Consider the following 7119-nt stretch of genomic DNA (forward strand, 5'->3'; position numbering starts at 1 on the left):
TGCCTCCCGGGTTCAAGCGATTCTCCTGCCTCAGCCTCCCGAGTAGCTGGGATTACAGGCATGCACCACCATACCCGGCTAATTTTGTATTTTTAGTAGAGATGTGGTTTCTCCATGTTGGTCAGGCTGGTCTCGAACTCCCTACCCACCCACCTCGGTGATCCACCCACCTCGGCCTCTCAAAGTGCTGGGATTACAGGTGTGAATCACTGTGCCCGGCCTACAGCTGTCTTTGTGAAGTGCTATGACAAACATACCATATAGCAGGGGTTCTCAACTTTGGCGCCATTAAGTTTTGGGGCCTGATCATTCTTTGTTGAGTAGGCTTTCCTATGCCATGTAGGATGTTTAGCTGTATCCCAGGCCTCTACCCACTAGATGCCAGTAGCATTCCCTCTGACCTAGGCATCCCAAAATGTCCCTAAACATTGCCAAATGTCCTTTAGGGGAGAAAGGACCAAAATTCCAGCTTTACCCCACCCCCTAGCATTGAGAACCACTGCCCCAGAACCAAAGAGAGAGGCATTTAACTCAGCATGGGGAAAAGTGGAGTCTAGAAAGACTTTGAAGAGGAAATAACTTTATTTAAGTATGTCTTTCTTATTTTGAAAACCAAAAAAAAAGGATGCAATTTTTGAAAAATTAATAAGGCAACCAAAGTATTAAAGCAAGCAACCTCACCTCTCTAGGGTAATCTAGGTTTACAGATCTTGTCCCCTTTCACTCTCAAAAATGTCCTAATTTGGTATTCGGTGGCATTACTGTCCCAGGGTGCCTCAGCATTGTCTATTACTGTAAACTTTTAAGAAGTAGCAGGCTGGGCACGGTGGCTCACGCCTGTAATCCCAGCACTTTCGGAGGCCGAAGCAGGCAAATCACCTGAGGTCAGGAGTTCAAGACCAGCCTGGCCAAAATGACGAAATCTCGTCTTTACTAAAAATAGAAAAATTAGCCAGGTGTGGTGGCGGGTGCATGTGATCCCAGCTACTTGGGAGGCTGAAGCAGGAGAATTACTTGAACCCAGGAGGCAGAGGTTGCATTGAGCTGAGATTGTGCCATTGTACTCCAGCCTGGGTGACAGAGTGAGACTGTTTCAAAAAAAAAAAAAAAAGAAGAAGAAGAAGTAATACACCAGAGTTACCAGTGAGCAAGTGGGAGGGTCTTTGGCTACTGGAGTGCAGCGGAGCAGAGCAATGCCCAAATCAAAGGAACTTATTGCTTCAAGCTCTTCTGGCAGCGGTTCTGACAGTGATGTTGACAAAAAGTTAAAGAGGAAAAAGCAGGTTGCTCCAGAAAGACCTGTAAAGAAGCAAATGGCTGGTGAAACTTGAAGAGCTCTGTCATCTTCCAAAGAGAACAGCGGCAGCAGCACAGATGATGACATGATGTTTCAGGTTAGGAAAATGAGGTACATTAGTGTTTGGGATTTTTTTTTTTTTTAGACTTGTCCCCCAAGGCTGGAGTGCAGTGGCACGATCTCGGCTCACTGCAACCTCTGCCTCCCAGGTTCAAGCGATTCTCCTGCCTCAGCCTCCTGAGTAGCTGAGACTGCAGGCACTTGCCACCATGCCTGGCTAATTTCTGTGTTTTATGTCGAGACAGGATTTCACCATGTTGGCCAGGCTGGTCTTGAACTCCTGACCTCAAGTGATCTGCCCATCTTGACCTCCCAAAGTGCTAGGATTACAAGTGTGAGCCACCAAGCTGGGCCAGTGTTTGGAATTTTAATGGGTAATTGATATTAAATAATATTGGATGGATCCAGAAGGTGAAATGAAACCAGGAAGAGAAGGTATTTCTTTGAATTTGGAGCAAAGAAGCCAGCTGAAGGAACAGATTTTTTAAAATTTAAATTTAAAGCTTATATATATATAATATATGTAAAAATATATATGTAAAATATATATATGTAAAAATATACATATATATATATATATATATTTTTTTTTTTTTTGAGACAGAGTCTCGCTCTGTTGCCCATGCTGGAGTGCAGTGGTGGGATCACAGCTCACCACAGCCTCCATCTCTTGGGCTCAGGTGATCCACCTCAGCCTCCCTAGTAGCTGGGACTGTAGGTGCTGGCATCACACACAGCTAATTAAAAAAAATTTTTTTTGTAGAGAAGGCAGGGATGGGGGGAGGTGTCTCACTGTGTTGTCCAGGCTAGTCTTAAATTCCTAGGCTCAAGTGATCCTCCACCTTTGCCTCCCTAAGTGCTGGGATTACAGGTGTGAGCCACTGCACCTGGCCAAGAACAGATTTCTGACACTGATGATGCAGTTAAGAAAACTGTGAAATCCAAGCCATATAAAACCTATACTGTTCTAGTGTAGTTGGTTTGTGTGTGTGTGTGTGTGTGTGTGTTTGTGTGTGTGTATGTGTGTGTGTTTTCTTTTTTTGTTTTTTTGTTTTTTGACAGGTTCTTGCTCTGTGGTCCAGGTAGAGTGCAGTGGGATAATAATCACAGCTCACTGCAGTCTCCACCTCCTCCCACCTCAATCTTCTGAGTAGCTGAGGCTACAGGTATGCGCCAACATGCCTAGCTAATTTTTAAGTTTGTTTTTTTTTTTTTTTAATAGAGATGAGGTCTCACTGTGTTGCCCAGGCTGGTCTAGAACTCCTGAGCTCAAGCGATGCTTCTGCCTCAGCCTCCCAAAGTGTTAGGATTACAGGGCGGAGCCACCGCTCCTGGCCTCTAGTTGTTTTAATCTGTCTTTTTACATTGGCTTTTGTTTTCTAAATGTTGTCCTCCAAGCTATTGTATGTTTAGATTGCAGAACAACTTGTAAAATGTATACTTGTTTTAATGTGCATTATTTAAAATGTTCGGAGTGAAGCTAATTGTCTACTTTATAAGGAGAATTGCTCTGTGCCCACCACTTAGTATACAATAAAATCAAATAATACATTCTTAACTGTTGTGGCCCTTTTTTTTTTTTTTTGAGACGGAGTTTCACTCTTGTTGCCCAGGCTGGATTGTGGCTCACTGCAACCCCTTCCTCCCAAGTTCAAGTGATTCTCCTGCCTCAGCCTCCTGGGTACTTGGATTACAGGCACCCGCCACCACGCCCCACTAATTTTTTGTATTTTTAGTAGAGATGGAGTTTCACCATGTTGGCCAGGCTGGTCTCAAACTCCTGACCTCAGTTGATCCACCTGCCTCCACCTCCCCAAGTGCTGAGATTACAGGCGTGAGCCACTGCGCCTGGCCCTGTTGTGGCCTTTTTTGATCATGAGAGTTGGTGCTCTTGAAGGCCAAAAATGACAGTTTTTTATAGATCTTTTAATTTCAATTCAGCTTTCACAATAAAAAAGAGTGTATTGCATTGAACAAAAAAAGTATTACACCAATACTAAACTTGATGTAAAATGTGATCTCAACTATGAAAATAAATATATATGTAAATATCTGTATAGAAAAATCATAATGAAGCATAGCAAAAGGCCATATATCATATTGGTTGTTAATATTTGAGTTTATATTTCAGAGTTATCTTTTGGATAAGATCCAATTTTTTTTTCTTTTTTTTGAGATGGAGTCTTGCTCTGTTGCCCAGGCTGGAGTGCAGTGGCGTGAACTTGGCTCACTGCAACCTCTGCCTCCCGGGTTCAAGCAGTTCTCCTGTTTAGCCTCCCAAGCAGCTGGGACTACAGGCGTCCGCCACCACGCCTGGCTAATTTTTGTATTTTTAGTAGAGACAGGGTTTCACCATATTGGCCAGGCTGGTCTCGAACTCCTGATCTTGTGATCCACCTGCCTCAGCCTCCCAAAGTGCTGGGATTAGAGGCGTAAGCTACCGGGTTTAGAGCCAACTTAAAATTAGTTCAAATTTCTAATTAGCTCATAACTGTGATCGATGTTTTCTTTTTATTTTATTTTTTTCTTTTCTAGGTTTTTAAAAAATTCACAATCCACTTGGGCACAGTGGCTCACACCTGTGGTCTCAGAACTTTGGGAGGCCAAGGCCAGAGGTTTGCTTGAGCCTAGGAGTTCAAGACCAGCCTGGGCAACATAGCTAGATCCCCATCTCTACAAAAAAAAAAAAAAATTGGGATCCAAATAAGGTCTACACATAGCAATTGATCATATGTCATTTAACACTCTTTTAGTTTATAGGTTCCTCTTCTACCCCTTTAGACCAGCTACTATTATCTCATTTTCATGTCCTTCTGCAAAACCTTCTAACTGGATTTCTACACTTGAATTTCCTCCTGCTCTAATCCAGTTTCTACAAAGCAGCCAGAGAAATCTGAACAAATGTAAACCAGATCAACAGTCCACTTAAAGCCCTTCAAGGCTTCTTTTTTTTTTGAGATGGAGTTTTGCTCTTGTTGCTCAGGCTGGAGGGCAGTGGTATGATCTCGGCCCACTGCAACCTCTGCCTCCCGGGTTCAAGTGATTCTCCTGCCTCAGCCTCCTATGTGCTGGGATTACAGGCGCCCACCACCACGCCCAGCTAATTTTTGTATTTTTAGTAGAGACGGGGTTTTGCCATGTTGGCCAAGCTGGTCTCGAACTCCTAACCTCAAGTGATCTGCCCGCCTCGGCCTCCCAAAGTGCTGAAATTACAAGCATGAGCCACTGCGCCCTGCTCTTCAAGGCTTCTTATGCCCTGGCCTTGCCTATTGCTCTAACTTCTGTTTTTTAATTTTTTTTATTTTTGAGACAGTCTTGCTCTATTGCCCAGGATGGAATGCAGTGGTATGATCTCAGGTCACTGCAACCTCTGCCTCCCGGGTTAAAGTGATTCTTGTGCCTCATCCTCTTGAGTAGCTGGGATTACAGGCTTATGCCACCATGCCCAGGTAGTTTCTGTTTGAACCTCTTTAGGGGCTAGAAAACAAACCTTGTTTTCCTCTACTCTTCTGCTGATTTTTATTCTTCCTTCCATCCCCACTGTGAATGTCCCTTCCCCAGAGAGTCTTTTCCTAACCACCCTTTATTGTTTCCTTCCACAGCAGCCCACTTTTTCCTGCTTCTAGCATTTATTGTAGCTGGTTATATTTTCGTTTTGTGCGTTTACTTCATTCATGCCTTTCTCGCTCCACCCCAGGAGGACAAGGACCATGTCTGTTGTGTTCACACTACTGTGTCCCCATTTTCCAGAAGCACTCATAAGAGTACAATAGCTATTTGTTTAACAAATATTTGCAAAACCTTCTAACTGGGTTTCTACACTTGAATTTCCCCCAGCTCTAACCCAGTTTTTACAAAGCAGCCAGAGAAATGTGCACAAATGTAAACCAGATCAACAGCCCACTTAAAGCTCTTAAGTGATTCTTGTGCTGTTTGTTGAACAAAGATAAACCAGACAATCCCTAACCTCAAAAAACACACAGTGAGGCTAGGGCTCACTGCAGCCTCAACAACGGAGGCTAAGGCGGGAGGATTGCTTAAACCCAGGAGTTCGAGGCTGCATTGAGCTATGATCATACCACTGCACTCCAGCCTGGGCAACACAGCGAGACCTCGTTTCTAAAAGTAAATAAATAAAATTAAAAAAAACCCACAGGTCACTGTCTCTGCTTATACTGTTTTCTAATGGGACCGAACTTCCCTTATTTCAGCGACTAGAGTCCTGTGCTACTTCCTCACTCTTATACGTAGATAAAGGGAAGACAAATTGATGTTTTTTTAAAAGAAGGAAAATAATTTGGTGATAACTATCAAATTTTAGATGATGCCGTAGTTTCATTTCCAGGAATTCTCTTATAAATATATTTACCCAAAAGCACAAAGGACAAAGGGTCTATCACAAGGATGTTTCTATAGCATAGAAGGTAATAGCAAAATCCTAGAAGCAACCAGAATGCTTATCAAAGGAGGAGCAGTTAAACAAAATATGACACCGTCACTGTGTAGAATATATTTTGCAGCTATTAATAAGAAGGAGATGGCGGGGTGCCATGGCCTGTAATCCCAGCACTTTGGGAGGCTGAGGTGGGTGGATCACCTGAGGTTGGGAGTTCAAGACCAGCCTGACCAACATGGAGAATGGAGAAACCCCATCTCTACTAAAAATACAAAATTAGCCAGGTGTGGTGGCACATGCCTGTAGTCCCAGCTACTCGGGAGACTGAGGCAGGAGAATCACTTGAACCCGGGAGGCAGAGGTTGCAGTGAGCCGAGATTGCGCCATTGCACTCCAGCCTGGGCAACAAAAGCAAAACTCCATCTCAAAAAAAAAAAAAAAAAAAAAAGAAGAAGAAGTAGCATTGCCATAGTGATTCAGAACATGGACTTCAGAGCCGGATTGCATGGGTTCAAATCCCCACTCTATCACTTGGTATTTGTGTGACCTTGGGGGCATGCTGCCTCTGTTTTTTTTTTTTTTTTTTTTTAACACAGAGTCTTGCTCTGTCGCCCAGGCTGGAGTGCAGTGGCACAATCCCGGCTCACTGCAGCCTCCGCCTCCTGGGTTCAAGTGATTCTCCTGCCTCAGCCTCCCAAGTAGCTGGGACTACAGGCATGTGTCACCACACCTGGCTAAATTTTGTATTTTTAGTAGAGATGGGGTTTTACCATCTTGGCCAGTCTGGCCTCAAACTCCTGACCTGAAGTGATCCACCCACCTTGGCCTCCCGAAGTGGTGGGATTACAGGCATGAGCCACTGCACCCGGTGAGGTTTTTAAAATTTTCTTTAAAAAAAATTTGGGGGGTTAAAGACAGGGCCTCACTATGTTGCCTAGGCTGTCGAACTCCTGGCCTCAAGCGTTCCTCCTGCCTTGACCTCCAAAAGTGGTGGGATTACAGGCATGAGCCACTGCACCTAGCCTCAGTTTTTAAAAATCTGTAAATGAGGGTAATAATAGTTTCCACATCAGAGGGTTGTTTTGGGGAATAAACAAGTTAAAAGATATTAAGACTTAAACATTACCTGGCAATAATAAGAGCTAAATGTGACATTAATATTAAACATTGAACAATGTCCATGCCCTATTGTTTCATTTAATTAACTAGTTTTTTAATTGAAAAATTGAAAAGCATGTGGTTAAAAAAAATTTCACAAAAGATGATAGGACATATAATGAAAAATAACTTTGTCTTCCACCCCGGAGCCAAGCTGTTCACAGCTTCTTGGGAATCGTTCCAGAAATGTTTTATATATATGCAAACT

The 7119-nt window shown here is 43.3% G+C and overlaps 1 pseudogene; it reads left to right on the forward strand.

Annotated features, from left to right (window-relative positions):
• Positions 1-1113: 1113 nt before the first annotated feature.
• LOC112128730 (activated RNA polymerase II transcriptional coactivator p15-like) lies at positions 1114-2439 on the forward strand (annotated as a pseudogene).
• Positions 2440-7119: the final 4680 nt, after the last annotated feature.

This window comes from Pongo abelii, chromosome 15 (assembly GCF_028885655.2).
Source record: "Pongo abelii isolate AG06213 chromosome 15, NHGRI_mPonAbe1-v2.0_pri, whole genome shotgun sequence".
Classification (NCBI taxonomy): domain Eukaryota; kingdom Metazoa; phylum Chordata; class Mammalia; order Primates; family Hominidae; genus Pongo; species Pongo abelii.